This window comes from Euprymna scolopes, chromosome 37, assembly GCF_053919585.1.
Source record: "Euprymna scolopes isolate OS-2025 chromosome 37, ASM5391958v1, whole genome shotgun sequence".
Lineage (NCBI taxonomy): Eukaryota > Metazoa > Mollusca > Cephalopoda > Sepiida > Sepiolidae > Euprymna > Euprymna scolopes.
In genome coordinates this window covers 72,138,996-72,164,157 of record NC_136518.1, presented here as the reverse complement: position 1 = coordinate 72,164,157, position 25,162 = coordinate 72,138,996, and the positions used below count along the sequence as shown (strand labels likewise).

Below are 25,162 nucleotides of genomic sequence, written 5' to 3'. Positions count from 1 at the left end.
TGAAATTCCTTTAATTGTAACTTTTTGCTATACCTACCTTTTGGTATAAAACACAAAAACTTTCGATTAATGGTATTTCTCAAATATGGTCGTTAACTTTGGAAGGGTTATTTTGTATCTACAGCGCCATGTCACGTGGTATATTGTTTTTTTCATTACGCACGTTCATTTATAAATTATTAAATTAAATATTTATCTTTTTTATATTTAATTAGTATATATTTTCTTTCTCTTCCGCTATATTTTTTTTATTTAATTCATTAAATCTGTTAATTATGAGGACCAAAATAATGAATCGTGTTAATTTATTCTCTAATTTTCTTGTTTTTGTTCTGTTATATAAATTCTATTTTATTTGTTTTTGCTCTGAAGGATAAATTCTATTTTCTTTGGGTTTTTTTTTCTGTATTCCAATTAAGTAAAATAAATTTTCTCTAAAATAAATTTTGCTAATTTTTCCGTTTAGTTTACTATATAATGATTTTATTTAAGCCAAAACACGACGGTGTAGACATAAAATATCTCTTCCAAAGTTAGGGAACATATTTGGGAACTACCGACCATAAGTATAAAACTACCATTCCCTAGGAATCGGAATCGTTAATCAATATTTTCCTGGAATCGGAATCGTATAAAAATTAGGAATCGTCCCAACACTAGTATTCATGTTGCATCCAGTTATTTTGTAGAGGTTTTTATTTTTCAAGCTTTTTGCATCTTCAAGCGCTAGTTTGTCGTGTTTGGTTGTTTTATAGTGAATTTTTATCATTTTTGTTCCCTGCCCTGGAGAACATGAGTTTTGCAATGAGAGAGGGAAAAGGGTTACAGTATTAATGTTTGGTACATTTGAAGTTAAGAATCCAGTCAGGAAATGGGGGGGGAGATAGAAAGAGAAGGGGGAAATGGAAAAAAGGAAGGGGGGGGTTGCAGAACATAATCAAGTTTTGCAAAAGGAAGTGCAAAATAAAAACCATCAATGTTAGGTATATAACCCTAACCCCCTTTGTTGTCCGGGGACCAGGCTGCATCCGTTGCTAACCTGGTTCACGGGGAGCATACTTGTGATGTACTCTTGGTCGTGTTCATCGCTCCCGGCTCGCAGGACCATAGATGCAACCCAGCAGGGCTACATTCTTAATTGTCTAGTGGTGGACCCCTCAAGCGTGACCAGACTCTCTCTGGTCACTGGAAAATATCTCTGTTGCTCATGGCATGCGAAATGTGCATGACCCTAAGTCCGTGTGGCAATATTGTCGATTTCGGCCATCACTCTGGCTTTGTGCTGGATCCAGTCTCTCTCTTTCATCATCTGGCGTCAGGGCATACCTGAAATAAACTGCATCTTCATTCAGGCCGGCAATCGAGAAACAAAGAAAAACTCTGGTTCATTTTCGTAAAAACCAAACAAAATAATTATTTATAAATCATTTTACACTTGTTTAAAGTCGAGTTCTTTGATCCGAGCTTCGTGATGCAGGTTGTATAACTTAAGTTCATCTAGTTAATTTCCCAGCTAAGGACAAGAGCTTTTCAGCTTAGCTCTTATGAGGGTTTCACCCCCCCGCCCCCACCTCAGGCGGGGTGAGAGCGATGTGGACGTCTCGATGCCAGCCAGTAAAAAGACCCTAATTCTAAAAAGCCAATCGTTTTTATAAAACTGGCCTCTTCCCCGCTCTGTCACATTGAAGATTGCTTTTCTTTTTTTCCTCTGAACCTCTTTTTTTCTCTATCCCATTATCTTATATTCTTTTTGTTCTCTCGTGAACTTCTCTCTCCATCTCCCCACTCTACATTCCCTTCATTTTCTTGTTGGATTGTGTAGTGGACTTTCGGTCAGCGTTCAAGTTGTGGATAACTTGACCAAGACTAAAGTTACTTCTCATGAAAGAGGAGAACTATTTATGGCACAATGGGAGATTCCATTGTGCACACATGGGCCAGTCTATTCCTTGGATTGTGATTGGCTGAATCACCTGATTGGATATGCTTGTACATAAATACAAGCCCTCAGTCCAGCTCAATCTGATGTCTGTCTTGTGCATAAGCTGGACCCTTGGTAAGTGTTGCTGCTATTATTATTATTGTTATTGTTGTTGTGTGTTATTGACTAACACAGTTCTTTTGATTATTCTACATCTCCCCTCTTCCCCCCCCCACGAGTAGGCTGGGTTGTGTGAGAGGTGTATCTCTCTTTTAGGCCTAGTTTGTTGTGTGGTAGTAACCTAGAAAGAGCTCGGGGAATCCTTGATCGAAAGTGTGGGGATATATGTGTGGTTTGTTGTTGGGGTTTGGTTGCTGTGTATGTGCTATTACAGGGAGATAGTGGGAGATGCAAGAATGTAGTATCGCTTGAGGGAATTGTTGGTCCTAGTGCTGCACACTAGGTATTGGGGTTGGTGCAGGCTTAAGTTCGCATTTTCTGAGGAAACGGCGGTTCCTAAGTGTGATCCTTCCGGATCCGTTAACCCTGATTCGGTATTGTCGATGCTGCGATGGCCCAGTGGTTAAGGCGTTGGATTCGAAATCCAATGGGTTATACCCGCACAGGTTCGGATCCTGTTCGTAGCGCCATGTTGGATTGTGTAGTGGACTTTCGGTCAGCGTTCAAGTTGTGGATAACTTGACCAAGACTAAAGTTACTTCTCATGAAAGAGGAGAACTATTTATGGCACAATGGGAGATTCCATTGTGTACACATGGGCCAGTCTATTCCTTGGATTGTGATTGGCTGAATCACCTGATTGGATATGCTTGTACATAAATACAAGCCCTCAGTCCAGCTCAATCTGATGTCTGTCTTGTGCATAAGCTGGACCCTTGGTAAGTGTTGCTGCTATTATTATTATTGTTATTGTTGTTGTGTGTTATTGACTAACACAGTTCTTTTGATTATTCTACATTTCTCTTTTCTTGTGAACCTCCTCCCTCTCTTTCGTGACCATATTTCTCCCCAGGTGCAATTTTATTTATCTATCTGTCCAACCAACTTATCAGTGGCTTGGTGTCCTGGTAGTTAAATATAACAGGTGGACCGGAATGGCAACATCTCCCAGACACCAAAGCAAACATTTTGAACCCAAGTCATTTTTTTCATAATATTTGAATTGTTCTTTCTAAACTCAACCAGAAAACGATCCTGTATTGTTTTTCTGCCAAACTCAAGAATCTCATTATCATATTTTTTTCCCCATTGTAATATCTTATTTTTTATGGACATTTTTGCCTCTTCTTATCACTACATAAGTACAAAATGGAAATTAAAACCGCTTAAAGAACAATTATTATCTACTATTTCCTTCTTTTTTCTTGATCAAATATCACACTCCCTCTCCTACTTTCTCTTCCTCTATTTTCAAATCAAGACCATCTGGTATCGCCAGGGATCTTGCTATAGGTGCATTTCATCTCGGGAAGCCAATATCTTCAGACAGCCTGATCTAATAGCACCAGTTGATTTGGCTTTCTCCATTTGTAGTCAGAAGTACTTATATTATGACTACTTCATATAACTGCAAATCTATGGATGCCTATTCCTAAAAGGCACCAAAAATTCAAATATTTCAGATTTACATTAAATTTGATCCATCGTGGTTAGACACCAACTTAGTACGATTCCATGAATTTTCAATCTCTTCTAGTTTAAGTTGAACTTTAAATTTTTTATATTTTCGAGAATCAAAATCATGTGATGGATTTTAATGCAAATTGAAATAAGGATTCTAGACGTAAGGTTTAGTTGCATTACATCTTGATTTTGATCTTCATACTAGGTCATAAAAGTGGTGCGAATACATTCTGTGTAGGGAATTAATTTAACCTGCCATGGAATATTTCAATTTCTGCTGAAATTGTAGATATTTTCTCAATTTAAAATTAGGTTATGAATTAGGTTATCAAAATTGAAATAAATATTTTAGGCATTAGGTTTAAAATCATTCACTAAAATTATATTTTGATTTTAATCTTTTTAAAGGCACGTAAAAGTGGTGCAGAACAGTTCTGTTCGGAGAATTAATTTTACCTATCTTAGGTAAATGCATTCAAAGTATCACCTATACTGAGGATTGAACTATGCCACAAGCTCTTATGCAAAGTTGATAAAGTAATCCGCAAGGACCATGACATAGTGGATAAAGTACTTAATAAAATTCAATTGTAAAATTACACCTTTCTGGAGGTTGAAGGTTACATTCTTCAATGCCGGCAACACTCAAAAGTACAGCTTCAAATTATTTAGAACTTCTATCCAGTTATTTTAACGTTTCGGTCGATGAAACCTCCAAATTTCAGGTATATCTTAAATTACTTAGGACTTCTATCCAGTTATTTTAACAACGTTTCGGTCGATGTAGCCTCCAAATTTCAGGTATGTCTTGAATTACTTCGGACTTCTATCCAGTCATGGCTGATGAAACGATAGCATGCCACTCCCATCAAGTAAATAAAAGATTCTGTTCCAACCTCCATGCAGATTCCTGGGTTCAACAGAAAGATTCTCAGGTTCAATAAGATACCCAAGCAGTGCTGATTCAGGAGAAGTGTGGTTAAGGATTGCGCAACCTTTGCCTCACAATCACACATGCAGCTACCCTTACAGGGATGTCCATTGTCTCTTGAGTTTGAACAGAGGATCGAATTTGAACATATTAAAAAAAAAAGAACTTATCTTTATTGCTAACTACAGATATCTCTAAAAAAAAATGTTACAGAAATATGATTAATTATCCTTCTAGTTCTAAAATAAGATACGAATGGAATAAGATGTAGAATGTGGGTTATTCTTGTACTAAATTCCAGGGAAATTAATAGATCGTATAACTGGTCTTTTTTTTTTTTCCTGTATGCAGGATTGTGTTCAGATCTTTATTTTGATTGGTTGAAATGCTTAGTAGCTGGTGCTTGTTCTTCAGGAAAATCAAGCACAGCGTTCATAAATATCTCTTTTCATTTCTTTCTAATGTCTAGGTTCATAACTGAGAAATTTTATATACGCATAACATGATAGGCATGGGATTGATAGACAACACCAACTTAGCGTAATGCTAATTGCAACGAAATAAGCGTATTAGCACACACTCTGTTGGTGAGGTTACGCTTTCAGAAAACCTGCATCATCTTTGCGGAAGCTGTTTTACATTTGTATTTCTTGTTTTTTGGATTTAATTTTATTGTTTTATCTTTTATCTTATACATAATAAAGAGTTTGGCTTGATCAGCGGTGAAAGTAGTTGCACCTTTGTATTTTAACACTGAATCATGTCTGGACTTTTTAGATGAGGATTGATATTTGTATTTAAATTATTTGGATTACTGTTCTCATCATTTTCAAAAGGACCCGTGGCGTAGTGGATAAAGTACTTGGTAAAATTTATTTAAAAGTTACACTTTTTCTGGAGGTTGAAGGCTCATTCCTCAGTGTGGACGACACTCAAATGACTTGAGAATTACTTAGAACGTTCTTGGCTGATAGAACAAGAACATGCAATGAGTAGAAGTTTCTGTTCCAAATTTCATGCCGATTCCCAAGTTTGGGAATCGGCATGAAATTTGGAACAGAAACTTCTACTCATTGCATGTTCTTGTTCTATCAGCCAAGAACGTTCTAAGTAATTCTCAAGTCATTTGAGTGTCGCCCACACTGAGGAATGAGCCTTCAACCTCCAGAAAAAGTGTAACTTTTAAATAGATTAGAGCTTGATCAACGGATGAAAAATACAAGGTGGAAGGATAAAATTGTCGCCCTGGGAAAGACGACATGATTCCATTTCTGTTTGATGAAAACCGGTTTTCTTTTTTGTTGCAGACTATCTACTAGTTGGCCAGTTGTGTACAAATCCCAAGAGCAATATGAGTTTTCTATCATATCTGAAAGTTAAACAATGTTCAACAAGCAAGATCAGAGATGCACCACTGTACAACTTCTGCTCTCTACTGATCTAAGTTATGGCAACAGGACCATTGCCAGCACACTCAAAATGCATTGCTTGATTGCCATGAATTGCCCAGAATGATGAAAATAAAGTTTCCAGCCATGGTTAAAGTCTTTGGTGTGGTTTCAAGTGAGGCGCACATGTTGCCTCACATCTTCAAAGTCGGCTTGAAATCAACACCAGTGCACCTGAATGTGCTGAAGAGTGTGGTGATCCCCTGGTGCAATCAGGTGGCCACTGGCAAACTCTGGGTGTTGCAGCAGAACTGTGTCGGCTCACATCCAAACGGACGCAGGCTTGGCTTCAGAAGGAGTGCTATGACTTTGTACCCTTCTCCCATTGGCCTCCATTCTCCCCCGATCTGAATCCGCTGGACTACTTTGTTTGGTCAAAATTTGAGAACATCACCAACATGACCTCCCACAACACCAAAGCCAGCCTGATTGCTGCCATCTGCGATATCGAGGTGGTGATAGCGGTTGAAGGCAGCTACATTGAATAAATCTTACTCTACTACATAATCAAGTTATCTGAATTTTTTTTTTTCTCAATAAAAGTATTAAAATAAAGCTGTTTTCTTTAGGGCGACACTTTTATTGTTCCACCCTGCATTTTTATTTGTTACTCGACTCCTGCCTGAGGATTTCTATGAATAAAGTTTTTTTTTTGTTTGTTTTAAATTTTTGGGCTACAAATAACTGGTCCATTTAGCATGATGGTTAATGTTTACTAATGGATTTGAAGTCTAGGGTTCAATTCTTGGCAATAAATACTAAAAAAAAATTGTACCTTGATTAGCCCTGCCTTAAACACTTAACTTTATTAGGTGACGATCAAAGATAAGTAGAGTCCTCCAAGGAAAGGAGTGTCGCTCTCCCCTACATCTCGGTGCTATTGTTATTAGGCCTCTGTTGGATGAATTATCCTTAGTCAGGTTGTTCCGATTGTGTTTAGCTGGAACTAGAACTGTTTATGGCTGAAGAGACCAATGCAAGAGTTTTTTTTAAAAAAAAAACACTCAGTAAAGCTGTGTTCATATTGGAAGCTGGAAACAGCAGCTTTGCAGTCGTACAAGTTCACATGGTTTTGTTAAATTAGAATATATATATATATATATATATATATATATATATATATATATATATATATATATAATAAAATTAATAATTTAAATTCTATGACGTGAAATGTTAAGTTTCAAATCTAGAATTTTTATTAAAAGCAATTCAAAAAGTACAAGTCAAAAATTTTTGAATTGTACTTTTTGAATTGCTTTCTTTGTCGTGCATATAATAAAAATTCTAGATTTGAAACTCAACCATTTCACGTCATAGAATTTAAATTTTATTATTTATTTGTTCTATCTTGTATATTGAGCAATTTTTTTTATTTAGCTGGGATTGTCTTTATAAAATATTACAGTCAATAGTATTTTGTAAGACTAATAATCACTGGATGTCCATACCAGTAGATTTATTGCATTACACTATTCTGAATTTTTTATATAATCAATGAGAAAGTTAAATAACAAATACAGTTACAAAATTAAACAACAAAAAACATGCATAGAATACTACTCAGGGGAAATAACTCTACTTAAGGGTAAAATGTGCCATAGTAGTTATTTCCCTTAGATATTGTTACTAAACAATACAGAAGGAAAGATAATGTGCATGTGCACATAAATAAACGATTATGAAACGCATAATAATAATATCATTATTACTGATAAATATTATAGTATTTAGAAATAACAAACACCAACTTTTCAGCATATGCGAACCTGTTTGATTGTGAAACTGCTGTTTCTGGCTTCTGGTATATGTGCACCTCCACACATATTTCTTTTTTTCTTTTTCTTCCCCCTTTCTTAGTTTGAGAACTTAACACCACAATGCCATCTTGGTTCGACATATTATGTTGGTAAATAAATATTTCATAATTTAAAATTACTGAAAGCTTTCAATATTGTCATTTAAAAATTTTTTTTTTTTTATCTGGTCTCATACCCAACGATGTTTTTCTACAAGAATACAATGTCATAGCCTTCAAACACAATTCCATACATGCTATGCACAATGTTTGAAGCAAACTACAAGATCCACCTCTAAAAAAAATTAAAGTCAACCTAAAACCATATTAGTAGTGTTAGTACTTATTACCTCCACACCTGTGACCAGAACCTAAGTTTTAAAATTATAGTAAAAACAAACTCCATCTCTAAATCATTGAAAAACTTGTTTGCTTGTAAATCAGTTAATATTTTTACAATGAATGCCCGAATTTATGCGCATTGTTATATTATTGTAAGAACATGTTGTTTGCCATGAAAAATTGTGATGATTACAAAACAAAATAGTAATTTTTTAACTCATGGTTCCCCAGCAGTGTTGATCAAACACCACCTTGTAAAAAAAAAAAAAAAAAAAAAAAAGAAACAAGAACAAAAACGTTTCGGATATCAGATCTAGTATTTTGCTCTAGATTAATTATGTTTCTAACCTATTTATGTTATTAAAAATATCTTCCTCGTATTTTTTAAGAAATAAATTTGTTTGTGCAAGGAATAACTGAAAACTACTGTATTTTTATAGAATTTGGATAAATTCATTATACTTCATATCATCCCCTTTTTTGGTTATTTATATTATTTCATTTAAAAGTATATAAAATTTATATATAAACATATATATGACAGAATTATTCAGAACATTAAGGATTTTTTTTTTTTTAAGTTTTAAAGTTAAGGCACAATCATCTATATTTATTAAAGATTAAAGAATTAAAATCTATTTGATAATTATTTTTTTTAATCAGAAATTCGTCCTTCGGATTCTTTTTTTGGAGAGAGTATTTTGTTGTTTGACTAAAATTTATGGGTGCAACTACACTATAATAGTGAAATTTGGGAAACGAAAAAAATCAATTAAAAAAAAAAAACAATGTTATCTGCTAACTTTTTGTGTCAATTTCAGCTAAAAGCAATGGTATGTACTTAATTGACATGTCAGAAGTACTTGAATATTAGCGCATTATTTAAAAAAAAATAAAAAAACGAGTTTTCAATCTTTATTGTAAGAAACTCTCGCCATATTTCTTTGGGAACACGTGACATAACAAGGGAAGTAACTCAGTTATGCTAAAAACACAACAAGTAACTAGTAATGGGACGATTCCCATATTTTTCCCGATTGTGATACAAATACCGATTCTGTGCTAAATTCCTGATTCTGATTGTTTATAAATCTAATTATTTAACTATAAGATTGTTATTTCCCCCGATTTTTGTAAAAACACATGTTAAATATGCAGATGTTTTTGTAAACATAAAGAACACACTTGTAGAGAATGATCTATTGATTTTAGTTTTACTGGTATTTTAAAACCAATAAATATTTATTATTTGATCATTATTACCGGCAATGGAAGAATTTAGTTTAAACAAAATCAAATAGAAAAAGACATTTAAAAGAATTGTTTTGCATCGGAAAATAGGCATCAATTTTTTCGATTCCGATACCCCTAAATCTTCCGATTTTTCCGATTCTGATTAATCTTCCTAACACTACAAGTAACTCATATTTATGATTGTTAGTGCAAAATTTATTTTAAAATATCGGCAATAGTTACATGCTATTTACATCACCTTGGAACGCGCCGTTTTTTTTTTTTGTTTAAGCCAAACATTTTATTTTCGCTAATTTTCGTTAAAAAAATGTTTTCTTTAATAATTTTTTTAAATCCCATTGGTTTTCGTAATTTTTGGATATATGTATTACTGTAACATGACAATTAAGTAGTGGTTTGGCTTGAAATTCAATATTAAAAATGTCGAATTTGGCCATTATAGTGTAGTTGGGTGCACTTTTACTTACTTCCAACCTAATCATGTATTTTCAAACAAAGGCATTTCAGGGAAAAAAACAATATTACATACTTTCTTGTCATATCGAAATTAGTATGAATCTCAAAACTTAGGAAACATCGACCAGTAGAAGACATGCTAATTTAAAAAAAAAAAAAAAAAAAAAAAAAAAAATTGTAGTATTATTGATGATAAGCAAGATGGCAAACTTGAAATCAGTTATCTCTCCCTAATTTCATACATTCAAATTTAATTGCAATTGCAACTTTGAAAAATTCTATTTTTATTTATTACTAGGAGGGGGGGTACTCGGCGATGCCCGGGTGTTTATAGGTGTTGGGGGGGGGGGGTAATCAAAGCATAAGAATAAGCGAAGTAAATATTTTTAAATATTAAATAAAAATTAAATATTATATTAAGAAAGAGTTGAAACTTAAAAAAATCGAAAACAAAAACAAAAAAGAAAACTAACGTAAGGCAAACGAACGATGGTAAATGTAAAAATCGGAAAAACAAAAACAAAAAAGAAAACTAACGTAAGGCAAACGAACGATGGTAAATGTAAAAATCGGAAAAACAAAAACAAAAAAGAAAACAGAAAAACGAATGTTAAAACTTCTTTAAAAAAATCTGAAAAATATCCCCCCCCTCCAAAAATAAAACACGTGAAAAATGGCTTAAATAACCCTGTTTCAATATTAACATTTAAAAAATCGAAAAAGCGGGGGGGGGTACCCGGCGTTGCTTGGGTGTTTTTGGGTGTGTGTGGTCGGGTGGGGGTGTTAATGAAAACCTAAGAATAAGCGAAGTAAAAAAAAAACCCCCAAAAAACAGAAAAACGAACGTGAAAAATAAAAATCCCCAAAAAACACAAAATGCTTCAATATTAAAATTTAAAAAATCGAAAAAAAAAAAAAAAGAAAAAAAAAGACATCTCACACCACGATTCAAACCCAAAACGTTTAGATAATGGGGACGCGCTCTAAGCAACTGAGCTAAGACAACGTCGCCAAAATTGTCGCTTTTTCAAATATTTTAAGTAAATCACGTTACGACGTCGTATGACTCATGCGGAGAAGCGAATTCGTCATGAGAGGAGGGCTTTTGCTGACCCCCCCCCCCGTAAAAAAGTGATGATTTCAGGGAGAAAAAAATTTATGTTTTAGGTCAATTTTTCGATATTTGTCGGGCTAAGGTTGGAAGTTTAAAATGATACCGATCTGGCAAAAATCCGTGACCTGTGTGGAAAGTTTTGCAAGACATACAAACACATACATACATACATACATACACACATACATACACACATTTTCGCTTTTATATATATAGATAGAAGAAGATAGAAGAAAGATAGATAGAAGAAGATAGAAGATTATTTTTCCACTGGATCGTTTTTCATAATTTTTGGAATTTATACTAATTTCGGCATGGCATACGTAATAATGTCTTTCTCTGTAATGCATTTTTTTTTTTCAAAGCATATTCAAAGTTGTACCTATTTATGTTGGACATTATAAGAGAGTTGATCTAAAAAAAAAAAAAAAAAAAAAAAAAAACCTTGACCTACTCTGAGTAATAAATACTAATACAGATTCAGTATTATCTCTCTTGTTAAAGAGCAAGAGTTAGAATTGATAAAATTCTAACTGAAACAGCTACCATTTATTTCTTTGTTCTATTAAGAGAAAAAAGATAATCTCTAAACACAGGCTGCCTTTTCTCTTTCTAAAGAGCAAGACATTTAAATCTTAAAATGACTTTGGGGCAAAATAATTTTTATTTATTTATCTTTTATTTATTTATTTTTAAGATTGAAATAAATTCCTAGTTTCAATTTGGTCAAGAATTTAGTGCATTTCATGTGCCAGACGGTCAATGAACATTTCACTCCAGTTGAAATGAATGGCTGTGTCCTGAAGGAAATTTCTTGTTTTAATAAGCTTGTTGAATTGAATTTTACTTCAAATCTCGAATTGAAGACTTATATCGAATCTGCGATTCTTATAATTCAATTTAATTAAAAAAAAAAAAAAAAAAAGGAAAAGCTACAGAAAATACAGACGGAACAAAGATGTTATATTTAAAAAATCAGTAAATCGACAGCATTTGACAGAAGATGGATACATGTAGCAAGTATGTGTGTACGAAGAGGAGCCAAATTTGAATACGTGTTCCCTGCCTAGGTGTGGAACACGCAGTTCCATAAAGTAAAATTAAACAAGTAGCCTCTCAGCTAGCTGAGTGTGGTTCCATCCCTCCCCAATTAGGAAGTCTCCAAGATCCCCACCCCATCCTTCTTGCAGTTTTTGTTTTCACCCCCTCCTCTAAATTTCACCCATCTTGGAGAGAAAGAAATACAAACTAACCCCCATTCCTTACCCACAAATTTTTTTTTTTTTTTTTTTTTTCTCCATTCACCAGCATCTGCAGGGCCTCCCCACTTAGAGACTGACCCGCAGAAGCGAGGTTCCTTTTACAAACCTAGTGGAACGGGCAGTCTATCAACTAGACAGGGTTGGAAGGGTCCTACTAATCACCTTTTTTTTTTGTCCCCACCCCCCCGCCCTTGACACAAATGAATTATTGTACCATTTTTATTATCTTTTTTTGTTTTTGCACGTCAATAAAAAATGTTTTAAAAATTGGTAGTTAAGTAGGACGTGCCCCAGTATGAAAAGGGTGAATGTGGTATTATGGTGAAAGAAGATACTAGCTGGGAGAAACTTTTGATTTTGTTTAGTTCTGGAGTGACAAGGATGACCAACGACCCTCACAATCTCCCCTTTTGAGTTGGCCATGTGCCTAAGTTTTTTGTTCAATGTATTTTTAACATGAATAAAGGATTTAATATCTCAAAGTGTAGTATCTGTTCTGGCAGATACTGCAAGCAAAGACCATATGTGGGGGTAACTCCACATATCAGACCTTGGTCAATGTAGGGGCAACCCTTCATACCAATTGTCACTATCAAGCTCCCCTACTCCCCGGGGAGTTGCTCCCCATTTCCCCTTCACTCCTCACATTAAAAATCGGCCTTGTGCCTAATTTGCTCGGTGGGGGAGCAAATAAATACCCTTTTCTTGGCCTTTTGACCAATGTAGGGGCAACCCTTCATACCAATTGTCACTATCCAGCTCAAACATTCTTTTTTTTTTCATCTATAAGAGAAAAAATATTTTTAAGATCGGATTTGTTATTGGATGAATTTCTGTACAGAGCATATCTAAGAACACTGCTAGAAATATAAATTACCTTTGTGTAAAGTTCACAAAGAATAGACTCAACCGTTTTAGAACCTATGAAGGAGGAAACTCACACATGCACAGAATGACTGTCGTTTAATTGTTATGGACTTCCATTTCTTGTAATAAATATTTTTATCAAGAATTCTCCATAAGTTTTGGTTTCGGTTTCAATGATAGCTGATGGCACTTAAGTCATCTATTTTTTTTTTTTTTTTATAAATAAATTTATCAAGAATTCTTCATAAGTTTTGGTTTCGGTTGAAGAAACTCAAGTTATATATATATATATATATATTTATTTATTCTTCATAAGTTTTGGTTTTGGTTTCGATTCAAGTCATATGGATATATTTTTTTTTTATTTCTGAAATTGCAACTTTATAATATATAAAAATCGATAGCACGTTAACTCTTTAATAATATATACAAAATTTGCAAGAATTAAAATATATTTAAGTGTACCTTACGACCGGGCTACACCGGGCGTCCATGCTAGCTTAGATAAATATTTTTGCAGCTTTAACAAAAGATCTGCAATAATATCAGCATCTCCATTTACGCTGAACATCTACAGAATGCCAACATCAATATATTACATATGAACGAGCCCCCCTGTGGAATTTCCACAGGTCTTGCTAGTTAATTATTATGATTTTGTTTAATGGTGACACATTACTAAAAAAAAAAACATGAAGTGTTGCAAGTGATTAATTTATTTTGTAATAATTAAGTCTATTTTAATAAGAAAAAAAGATTTTCTCAAAATATACAGAGTAAATTTATGAAATTAATCCCTATATTTAAAAAAAATCTTTTTAGTCCTTTTACAAATCTATATATATTAATTTGTGTTGAGACGATTAATCAGAATTGGGAATCTGAAAAATCGGTATCAGACTCGGAAAAATTTGAGCCTATTTTCCGATGCCAAAATTGATTCCTTTAATTATCTATTTTAATTGTACTTTGTTTTTATAAAACATCTTCCACTGCTTGTAGTAATGATAAAAGAATAAATATTTATTGATTTTTAAACTTCCAGTAAGACAACACTCTCTAGATCAGCCTGTCACAAGTGTGTGTTTTATGTTTGAGAAAATATAAGCACATTTAAGATGTGTTTTTACAATAATCGGCACAACATAACAATTTTATAGTTAAATATTTAGAGATTTATAAAGAATTACAATCTGTAATTGTATATGAATCTGGAAAAATATTGGAATCGTCCCATCACTAATATTAATACCATATTACCTTTAACGTATATGTCACAGTTTCCAGATTACAAATTATTCGATCGGGAGATCCTATTTATTAAAAAAGGCGCATAGAAGGTGATAACATACTACGAACAATAAATTAGTATCTAGATACGCTAATTTAATGTTCTTAGTATGTTATCACAAAGGCTGTGACAACAGAATATTCTTTTCGTTCTTTTGACTCTCGGGTATATATCCAACACAGTTAGACACACTTAATCAACCAAGAACCACATCTGTCTATATAAAAACATATTAGATATTAACGGATATATACTCGAGTCAAAACAATGAAAAGAATATGCTGTTGTTACAGGCTTAGTTATTACTATCTATCCCTTCCCCTAAATAAAACATTTTTTTTAATTCAGAGTAGGTAATCAGTTTCTTATATAAGCTGTGAAATAATTATCTGATTGAGAGGCATTCGATCATTTTAGAGCCGTTAAATATTTATTTTCTGCTTTGGAAGATAAATATTTTGCCTTTGTCTTAATTACTAGAAATAAATAGTATCTATATATTAATACCGCAGTACCTTAAAGCTACGTACGTACGTATGTGTGTCACGGTTTCCAGATTATAAATTATTCGATCGGGAGATCCTATTTATTAAAAAAAAGAGGATAGAAGGTGATAACATACTACGAACAATAAATTAGTTTTTGATCACCTTCTACCCTCTTTCTTAATAAATAGGATCTCCCAATCACCGAAGAGGCAATGTAAAATAAAAAAATAAAAATTACGTCGCTTTTATGCCATACGTGAAATTAAAATATATTTTCTTGGTCTTCTGGCGAGGATCCAAGGTAATATCTGTTCTGTCTAAAGATGGTATAGTGATATCGTAGGATTTCCGTCCACACTGAGTGTATATACAATGGAGATGTATTACAGACTCCTATAAGTATGTTGCAGATAAACCGTAATAACCAGATACAATCTGATAACATTAACCAGATTATAGATAAATACTTCTACGGTATTGTAGCTCTTTTGTTAACAAAAGAGCTACAATAATATCACAGGGTCTCCATCCATGCTGAACGTCCACAGTATGCCTAACAGCGATACATTACATATGACAGATGTTGCTGTGGAGTTTCCACAAGTTCTGCTAATATTTTAAGAATTAAAATAATTAAAAAAAAAAACAACTTTATTTTTGTCTAAATTGATTTTAAATTGATGATTTGTTTTCTTTCAGAATATTACATTTGTCTTGTGTTTTTTTTTTATTATCTTGAAGATAAAATTTTTTTTTTTTTTTTTTTTTTTTTCATTTTTCTGCTTAAATACAGGGTGGAACGATAAAGTTGTTGCCCTAATAAAAACAACACTACAGCTTTATTTTAAAACTTTTATTGAAAAAAAAATCAATTCAGGTAATTTAATTATGTAGAAGACCTGACATCTATTCAATGTATCTGCCTTCAGCCTCAATCACTGCCTTGATACAGGTCTGAAACTGGGAGCATGCCTTTTTCACAAGTGACAGTGGGAACTTGGCAGAATATTCGGCAGATGGTGACGACCAGACTTGCTTTGGTGTTGTGGGAGGTCATGTTTGGTACAGGTCGAGGGAGGATAGGGGGGGGGGCAGTGAGAGAAGAGAACAAAGTCGTAGCACTCCTTCTGAAGCCAAGCCTGGGTTTCTTTGGCCTTATAGGCCTGCGCTGAGTCCTGCTGCCACACCCAGGGTCTGCGAGTAGCCACCTGATTACACCAGGGGATCACCACACTCTTCAGCACATCCAGTTACACTTTGGTGTTGACTTTTCAAGCCGACTTCGGAGATGTAAAGTGGCATGATGTGGCCCTCACTTAAAACCACAACAAAAACCATAACCGTGGCCGGAAACTTTGTTTTCATCACTCTGGGCAGTTCGTGTTATTCATGGCAATCCAGTGATGCATTTTGAAGGTGCTGGCAATGGTCCTGTTGTCATAACTTGGATTGGTAAAGAGCATGAGTTGTACAGCGGCGCATCTCCGAGCTATCACTTTAAGACATGATAGAAGGCTCCTATTGCTCTTGGGATTTGTACACAATTGGCCAAGTAGTAGATGGTCTGCAACAAAAAAAGAAAACCGGTTTCTATCAAACGGAAATGGAATCATATCGTCTTTTCTAGGGCGACAATTTTATCGTTCCACCCTGTAGATTTATGTAATTCCTCGTGTTTGTAAAATTGCACGTGGAATCAGTGCCATATTCAGTTATCTCTAATAAAAAATATATTACTGTGCGGTGATCACTAAAAATATTCACAATCCTTTCTGCAATTCAACTATATTTTGCACTAGCAGGGAGACCCAACGTTGACTGGGATTGAATGAAGATTAACTAATATTCCACCCTTCCAGTACTTTTCTGGTCATCAAAATCCTTTGTATATTGTAGTCTATATTGCATTGTAGAGAGCCTGCTATTAAGTTTATAAAATTTTTATGTAATTGTTCGAATTAAATTTTAAAATGCTAAACTTAAGTATCATGGTTCAGTCGTGTTCTAAAGAGAAACATTCATTTTAGAACATGCCCCTGTCTTATCAAAGAAGCTACTGTTGATTTTATGCAACAGACCCTTCCACTTGTGCGGTGATAAAACTTCTTAAATGCACTTGTGATAGGCTAGGTGTGTCAGAAACGTCATGAAAAATATTGAATAATTCGACCCCCTGTCTTTCTAACCTGATAACTACTCGAAAAATGTAATTCAAACCCTAATTTTTTTTCAATTAAAGGAGTAAGGACCAAAGTTTTATTAAAAAAACAAAAAAAAAAAAACAACATGATTTAAAAAAAAAAAGTTTTTAAACTTCGGACTTTACAGGTAAATTTCTAAAAAAAAAAAAAAACGATTCTGTTTTTGTTGTTTTAAATTTGAATATATTATTTATTGATCTTTTATCTTCAATGTGTGATATATAAAACTTTGGTGAGTAAATTATTTACTTTTTAATAGACATTTCAAAATGGGGGGGGGCGTGAATTTAAAAAAAAACGTTTGTTTAAAATATTATATTCGGTTTATTGAAAAGAGCATAAAATTACACATTGACCCTGAAAATATCGTAAAAATAGAATCAATAGAAAAATTTTGATAGATTTTTAAAGTTTAAAAATTGAAAAATACTAAACTCGTAAAATTCAATTAATTTCATTACTGTTTTTTTTTAAAAGAAAAAAAAAATTTCTATTACTTTTTATACAACTTTGATAGTTTATTTTGGAAGTATAATCCATAAAGAAAATAAAGACCCCACTTTTAAAAGCGAAATTACGAGTTTTTATATTTTATTCGCAGTTTCGTGTTAGGGGTGTCAAAAATTCCTGCAAAAATTCTGATACACCTAGTGATAGGGTGTATAAGGATGTTAACTTGGATCAAAATCAGACTCTTTCATTTAATTAGATTATTTCACTTATCGTTGTTCGTACTTATTGGAGGCATTCTGATAATAAACCTATCTAATAACACTCCCAGATACAATTTCTGTGAAATTTTTAAAAAATCAACCCAGACGTTTTGGAGTCCACAAGGAACGAATTCCTCCACAAACAGGTACACACACAAAGTGCGTTTTATATATAAATAGAGATAAATAAATTTCATTATATACTGACTTGTCCACCAAATTTAAGTTATGGTTTCCCAACAGTCACACATTCAATAGAGATGCCTGTAATTTGTGCTCCATCTTTTAGCTTCAGAAACACAGTCATATTATACTCATGTCTTATTATACAAAATCAGAAAATACGATATGTGGATTGCTTTTTATGGCTTTAGTAATTTCTAATTAACTCTGACAGCATCAAGGCTATTGAGTACTACAAAATAAAAGGTAACCAATGATTTCTGATTTTTACTACTTTAAATTTATGGTAATTTCCTAATTCTAGTGCTTAAAAAACCAGGCATCTTATAATCTGAAATTATTTATATCCCTCCCACGATGGGATGGTGTGACACAAGGCCAGAAAGTGGGATTGAAGAGCTAGTACCCTAGACAAAGAGTACTATGGCCTGAGAAAAATACCTGGGCAGCCCTCTCAGGATCAGGTGACTAACAATAAACTAAACTCTTCTAAAATGAAGAAGGCAAAGTCTGGAAGAGCAGACCCCCTAAAACTGCACAGAACCAACGCCATACCTCATTAAACAGGGGGAAACCCACCTAAACAGTGACCTAAACTTTGTTTGTTTTGGTGCCGAGAGTACCCTTCTGACTGGTGGCATCTTCTAATTTGAAAGCTTTGCTTAAATAAAATATTAGGTAGATTAATTACCAGAAAAATTACATTGAGTTTATGAATTACCAGAAAAAATAGGTTGAGTAGATGAATTCCCAGAAAAATAAGATTGAATGAATTTATTACCAGTAAAATTATATTGAGTAGATTAATTGCCAGAAAACTTGCATTCAGTAGATTAATTGCCAGAAAACTTGCATTCAGTAGATTAATTGCCAGAAAACTTGCATTCAGTAGATTAATTACCAAAAATATTAAACTGAGTAGATTAATTATCAGAAAATTGAATTGAGTAGATGAATTGCCAGAAATATTAAATTAATTGCTAGAAAAATTAAATTGAGTAGATTAATTGCTAGAAAAATTGAGTAGATTAATTGCTAGAAAAATTGAGTAGATTAATTGCGAGAAAAATTGAGTAGATTAATTGCGAGAAAAATTTTATTTAGTTTCAAGAAAAACTTTTCATGGAGGATCTGTGTCTGAAGGTTACCTTGTTTTAAATTATGAAATCACCTTGTTTTGATGCTGTTATCATTTTCTCTATGTACTTTCTCCAATTCCTCTATCTTGCTAAGCGATTGTTCTGTTTGATAATGGTCAACCTGAAATTGTTGTTGTCTTCGTTTCTAGGTTATTTGTCAGGTTTGTGTACTCCATTTTATATTTATGCAATTTTTTTCCTTTCGATTTTGGCTTTTCTCTTTTTTTTTTCTTTTTTTTTTTCTGGCACAAATTTTTATAATCTCATTTATTGCGGATATGTTCGAAGCATTTATCATTTTTTTTTTTAAACCTTGGCATTGTTTTAAAATGCTGCTTGCTTAAATTTCAATGAAACATATCCATGTATCCAATTATAAATGTCTTATGTTAAAATTTAATTATGAAAAAGTCTATCTTAAAATTTAAATACATTTATTTTATATATATATATATATATATATATATATATATATTAGTGTTGGGACAATCAATCAGAAAAATTTAAACCTTTGGAGGTATCGAAATCCGAAAAATGTGTGGCTGTTTTCCGATGCCAAAGACGATTCTTTTATTCTTTCTTTATTTAATTTTATTTAAAACAAAATCTTCCACTCTTGTTACTAATAATAAAATAATAATTATCGATTTTAAATTACCAATAAAACTAAAATCCATAGATCACCCTTCCAACAGGTGTATTTTTTTTACATTTGAGAAAATATATTCACATTTTAACATGTTTTTTTTTTTTGTTTTTATGGTAATCGGAAAAAATAACAACTTCATAGTAAAATATTTAAAGATTTTTTTTTGAAGAATCAGAATCGGTAATTGTATAAGAATCAAGAAAAATATTGGAATCGTCCCATCACTAATATACATATAATTAAATAATAACTATTCTTATATATAGATGACAAACACGGCTATATTCCTAATTCTAAGATGTTATTCATCTTACCATTTCTTTCTTTCAACATGTACAAAAGTTCAACTCCTGACAGTATCTGTTTCATAGTGCAAAAACAATCATACAATTATTATGTTAATTTGGAATATTTCCTGCCCAGACACTTAAAAAAAAAAAAAAAAAGGAACTTTTTAACTTTAACAAGAAATAGGCAAGATCACGAATATTCTTTGGATTTCTTTATATCCACTTTTACACTGAGAAGCTGTGTTCCAAAATTCATAATGGTCGGTTAATCAGTTGAGAGTGAATCTTATACATGAAAATATATAAACCCTAACTTCATATGAATAGAAATATATTGGCAGCACATCGTTCTTGAGTCAAGTCTAGTTAAAAATAAGAAAGTCTTTGCTTGTTTGTATTCTTGATTCTACAATTATAGATTTGGTTATAATTTGTGTGTGTGTGTGTGATTAATTCAGTTGGATTCTTGAATTTATACTGCTATCGCATTGCAGCTTACAAATCGATATTTTGTTCTGACCAGCGATTTTTTTTTCTTATGCTTGCACGATTTTTTACACTGAAAAAAAAATGTAATTCACTTCCATTTCTTTCGGAATATACTTATTCCAGCTATGAAGCAGTTAACAATTTCTCATTCTGTGTGTGTGTGTGTGGGGGGGGTGATTTGCTTAAAAGATACTCCTATGGGCTACGGAATAAACTTGCCTCATTCAAATATTATTGGATCTATTGCTGTTTACTTATGCACCAATACCGTGTGAAAAGGTATGAACCCCCAGTCTTCCCCTAGCATTGGGAAAAATTGTAATGTATGTTGAATGGATGATTTTAAGATCAATTGCTTCAAATACGGCATAATCACGTTGACACACTTGTTCTCGCTAGATCACTAAAGTTAAGCAACGATAATCCTGGCCAGTATCAGATTGGTGACCATTTGGGAAGGCTAGGCATTGTATGTACTGCACCGAATCGTATAAATTTCCAGGTTGGAATCAGGGGGCGCAGTGACCTAACTGGAGGAGATGCACCCCCGAATCAAGACGGATAGCAACGGGAATCTACCGTCTTTATTTGTCTTGCGGAGATTACTATAGCTGTACAATTTGAAAAGCCATGGTCACCGATGCTGTTAAAAACAGCAGGACTGCTGATGATGATGATTTCAACGTGCATTCGTGGTTTTGTTTTGGTTAGACTGAAATATGATTATGCTCAATTCTAAGAGTTTTGCCCCCCCCCCCAACTTTACCTTCTTTCTTTGATAAGGATTAGATTATTGTTAATTGCTTCTTGAGGCGCCCCTACTGGGAAATACTGGCGAGACTGCACAGGCATAATTTGTATGGCAGAGTGTGCTTGTTTTAGTGTGTTGGCTTCTCAAAAACACGTTTGATTTTATGTCTTAAATCATGGCAAGAGGGTAAATATATATTTTGGTGGTCATTAAATAATCCACAAATGGTTTGCATTCCATAAAACAAAAAGTTAATGAATAAAGGTCAATTGTTAGAGTGTTCGCCAATGGGCTGAGAGATTAGGGTCTATCCTCTGAGTCATACTGTTCATATTCTGATTTTCACTATAATTTATATCCTAAAATCTGTATGTCTCCAAAAGACACTGCCTCAAGCAAACATCTGCTATCACTCATAACTCTGAGTTTCTCCTGACGAACAAGCAAATCATCTACCTTATATGGAGCTCAAAATGACTAATTATTTGTAATCAGTGGGTTGAGAGATCGAATCAGCTTCACTGCATCTGGTATTGCACGAGGGTTGTTCCAAAAGTAAAACCATTCATTTCTATTTTTACCTTAAGTTAACGAGCTAACAATAACAGGAGTGCTACCATTAAAACGTTCAACCTTTTCGTGCTCCAGAATTTATTTTTCTACATAGTCACCACCATTCTCAGTGCACTTTTGTCGGCTTCTTTTGATGCCTTGGTCGTAAAAGTCTAAAGCGCACTTTGTCACTCATATCTCTGTCGCTAGTCTGAAATCGATAAAGCAATTTCCTAACTGCGCTGACATCAATTGCATAAACTTTAGAGAAGTTCAACAGGCGCCGATGAATATTGATTGGTTCAATTTTTTCTGCATGGAAGAATGCAATGACGCTTTGCTGCTTCTGATACATGTCCATGACAGGAGTTGCTTTCTTAGAGGCTCACACTGTTAATATCTGCAATAGAGAGATGAAACTTTCAGGTCATGAATGCATATGTTCAGTCATCATAAATCCCTTCTGATCCATTCAGGCGGAATAAAAAATAGAAGGCATTACTTTAGGAACGTCCCTTGTGGTTGATAAGTTTGGCATGATTTTTGTATATAATATTTTCTTTTCTCATACAGATTCTTTTTTTATGTGTGTGCGAGGAAGGATGCAGGACAAGAACCGTTTTATGTCTTTTGTCTTTTACTTTTTAAAATTGATTTTTATTGGAAACTTTATTTCTTATGCATTTTCACTTAATTTTTTTTATGTCAAATATTTTTTTTATTTATATTCTTTTTGGTGACTTAACGAAAGATTGGGGTGTATGGACACAACCTCCAATGGCCTGCATTTTGACATTTTATTGCTTTTTTTTTCCACCACATATTTTATCTTTTATTTTTTTTTTTTGCTCGATTTGTATCTACAATTTTATATAAAAAGAAAAAAAATGCTTTAAAAAAATCACTGAGAAAAGCAATTAATTTTTGTATTTATTAAAAAAACATATTTTACAAATGAAGAAATTTTTTCTTAATTTAAAAAACAAAACAAAAAAAATCTTTTACAAATTAAGATTTTTTTTAATTTTGAAAGTTAAATTAAACTTTAAATTTAAAAAATGAAAAAAAAAATGATTTTTTTTTTAATTATTTAATTTTATATTTTACTTCTGTAAAAACAAATCCTAAACAAAAATGCTGCTTAAAACTTAGCTTTTAAAATAGCGAAATGGCTTGCATTTTTTCTATTTCAACTTTCTTTTTGCTTGAATTGTTATATTTTCTGACATAAAAAAAAAAATTCTTAAAATTTACCGGAAATATTATTTGTTTGAATTTATTTGATAATAAATTTACAGCATCGTAGCATTAAAACCCTTTTTTTTACAAGGGATTCATCAATTATCAAGGCCTGGGGGCCACTTGAGGATAAAGGTTAATGAATGTAAGGTGGTGATTTAGCAATCGTTAATGCTGTAGATTGGGTACAATTTTGATTATTCGATTCAATTATATTCGATTATTAAGGGAACAGTTCAACAAGAACTTGTTTACACTGAACTTGAGGGTTACCATATTGTAATCAACTGGGAAGCAGACCAGTGGAACAGTGTTCCACATGTGGGCAGTTCTTGTTTAGAATTTGGCACAGATAGAGAGTGGGGAAAATTGCTAGTAGTGGTTGTAGCTAGTCGATGTTTTTTTTGTGAAAGTTTGGCAAGCCATTCATAGTTCCAATAACTATGCCCAGAACCAGTTCAGCATCCTGCCTCACTGTCCTGAGCCAGGTTTTGAGTTGAAGACAGCCATTTGCAAAAGTAGATCTGCAGAAAGTATATATCATATCATTTCTGTCCATGCAGCGCATGTCTTCAACCTCTGATTGGCCAGGTTTTTCTTCCATACATTGTCACACGATATACACATGCCTTATAGACTTTTCCTTTCCTCGACAGAGGTGACACTCTGCTAGTTAGTAATGGCAAAAAGTTACCTGAACTTACTCCATCCACTCCTAATTCTAACTATTACACTAGCACCTACTCCACCTTGTGCTCCAAAAACCTGTCACAGTATACATTACCCATGTTTAAAAATTATCATTTTTATAAAAATCTATCTTTGCAATTTTTTGGTTTAATTTTACTTCACTCAATGTTCTCAGAAATCAAGAGTCCCCCTTTTCTGGAAGTAATACTTGATCTCTATATGAGATGCATACATATTTGAATATTACATTAAAGTTCTGCTTTTATCCTTCAAACGTTGAATTTGTAAAAAAAAAAAATTAGGAATATTAATTTTCCTTTCATGTATTGACCACTTAACAATGTTATAGTATATCTTTGTTTTAGTCTCTTCCAGGGCAAGAATTCATTGAGACTGGTGGAGAGTCCAGCTTAGTGTTGTAGTAGGTAACATCACTTAGAGAAAGTGCACCGATCATCATATAAGCCAGTATAGGGTAGCTATATTAAAAGAATTTTTTGTGTGTCTTGAAAACAATGTTATTAAGAATAGTGGCATGTCATGATTTCAACAAAAAATATTAACTTCAAGTTTGGTCAAATGGTCAAGTATTTTTTTTTTTTTTTTTTACACAGGGGTCACCACTTATCAAGGCCCGAAGGCTACTCGGATAAGGGTTATTGCGTGTAGAGTAATCAATGAGATAGTATTGTAGTAATCATTAGTATTGGGGGTTTTGATAGAGTGTCTTACTTAAGGGGGCGGTTTGTCAGAAGTTCGTTTATGATGGACTTAAAGACGTCCAAGTTGTAGTCAGGTGGGAAACAGGCAAGTGGCAGAGAGTTCCACTGGCGTGCAGTTCTAAGAAAGAAGCTTTGCTCATGGAATCTACATTTGGATTTAGGCAAGATAAAGAGTGGGGAAAATTATTGACAGTAGTTTCAGCCAGACGGGTGTTTCTCGTGAAAGATTGGCGAGGGGGGACGAGGGATTGGAGCTCAGACGAGCACCTGCCATGGAAATAATGATAAAACAAAGACAGGCTCACAACGTCTCTTCTGTGGGAGAGAGGTTGCAGGGAAGAGAAAAGGGCATTCCCCACTAAACCACGAAGTCTATTTTGTACTCTGTCAAGGCAGGATAGGCTGTTTTTAGCAGCTCCTGCCCAGATGTGGCCACAGTACTCCATCCTTGGATGTACTTGGCTTTTATAGAGATAGAGAATTGCATCAGTAGTGAGATATCTTCTGGAGCGGTAGAACGATCCCACCATTTTCCCAGTGTTGCACATTACATTTCGCAAATAATTTTGATAATGCTCATATCGCCTCCATGACTGCACGTATTGGCTTAATAATGGTCAAATGGTTAAATGGTCGAATAGTCAAGTATCCACATTACATTTCACAAATAATTTTAATAATGCTCATATCACCTCCATGATTGCACGTATTGGCTTAATAAAATTTGG

The 25,162-nt window shown here is 33.4% G+C and overlaps 1 protein-coding gene and 1 non-coding gene across 8 annotated transcripts in view; both read left to right on the top strand.

Moving 5' to 3' along the window:
- Positions 1 to 25,162, top strand: part of LOC145261225 (protein retinal degeneration B-like) — a 633,753-nt gene that overhangs the window by 364,724 nt on the left and 243,867 nt on the right. The gene's annotated exons all lie outside the window — the stretch shown is intronic.
- Positions 2,487 to 2,568, top strand: Trnas-cga (transfer RNA serine (anticodon CGA)). The gene has a single exon. It is a non-coding gene; the product is annotated as a tRNA-Ser (tRNA).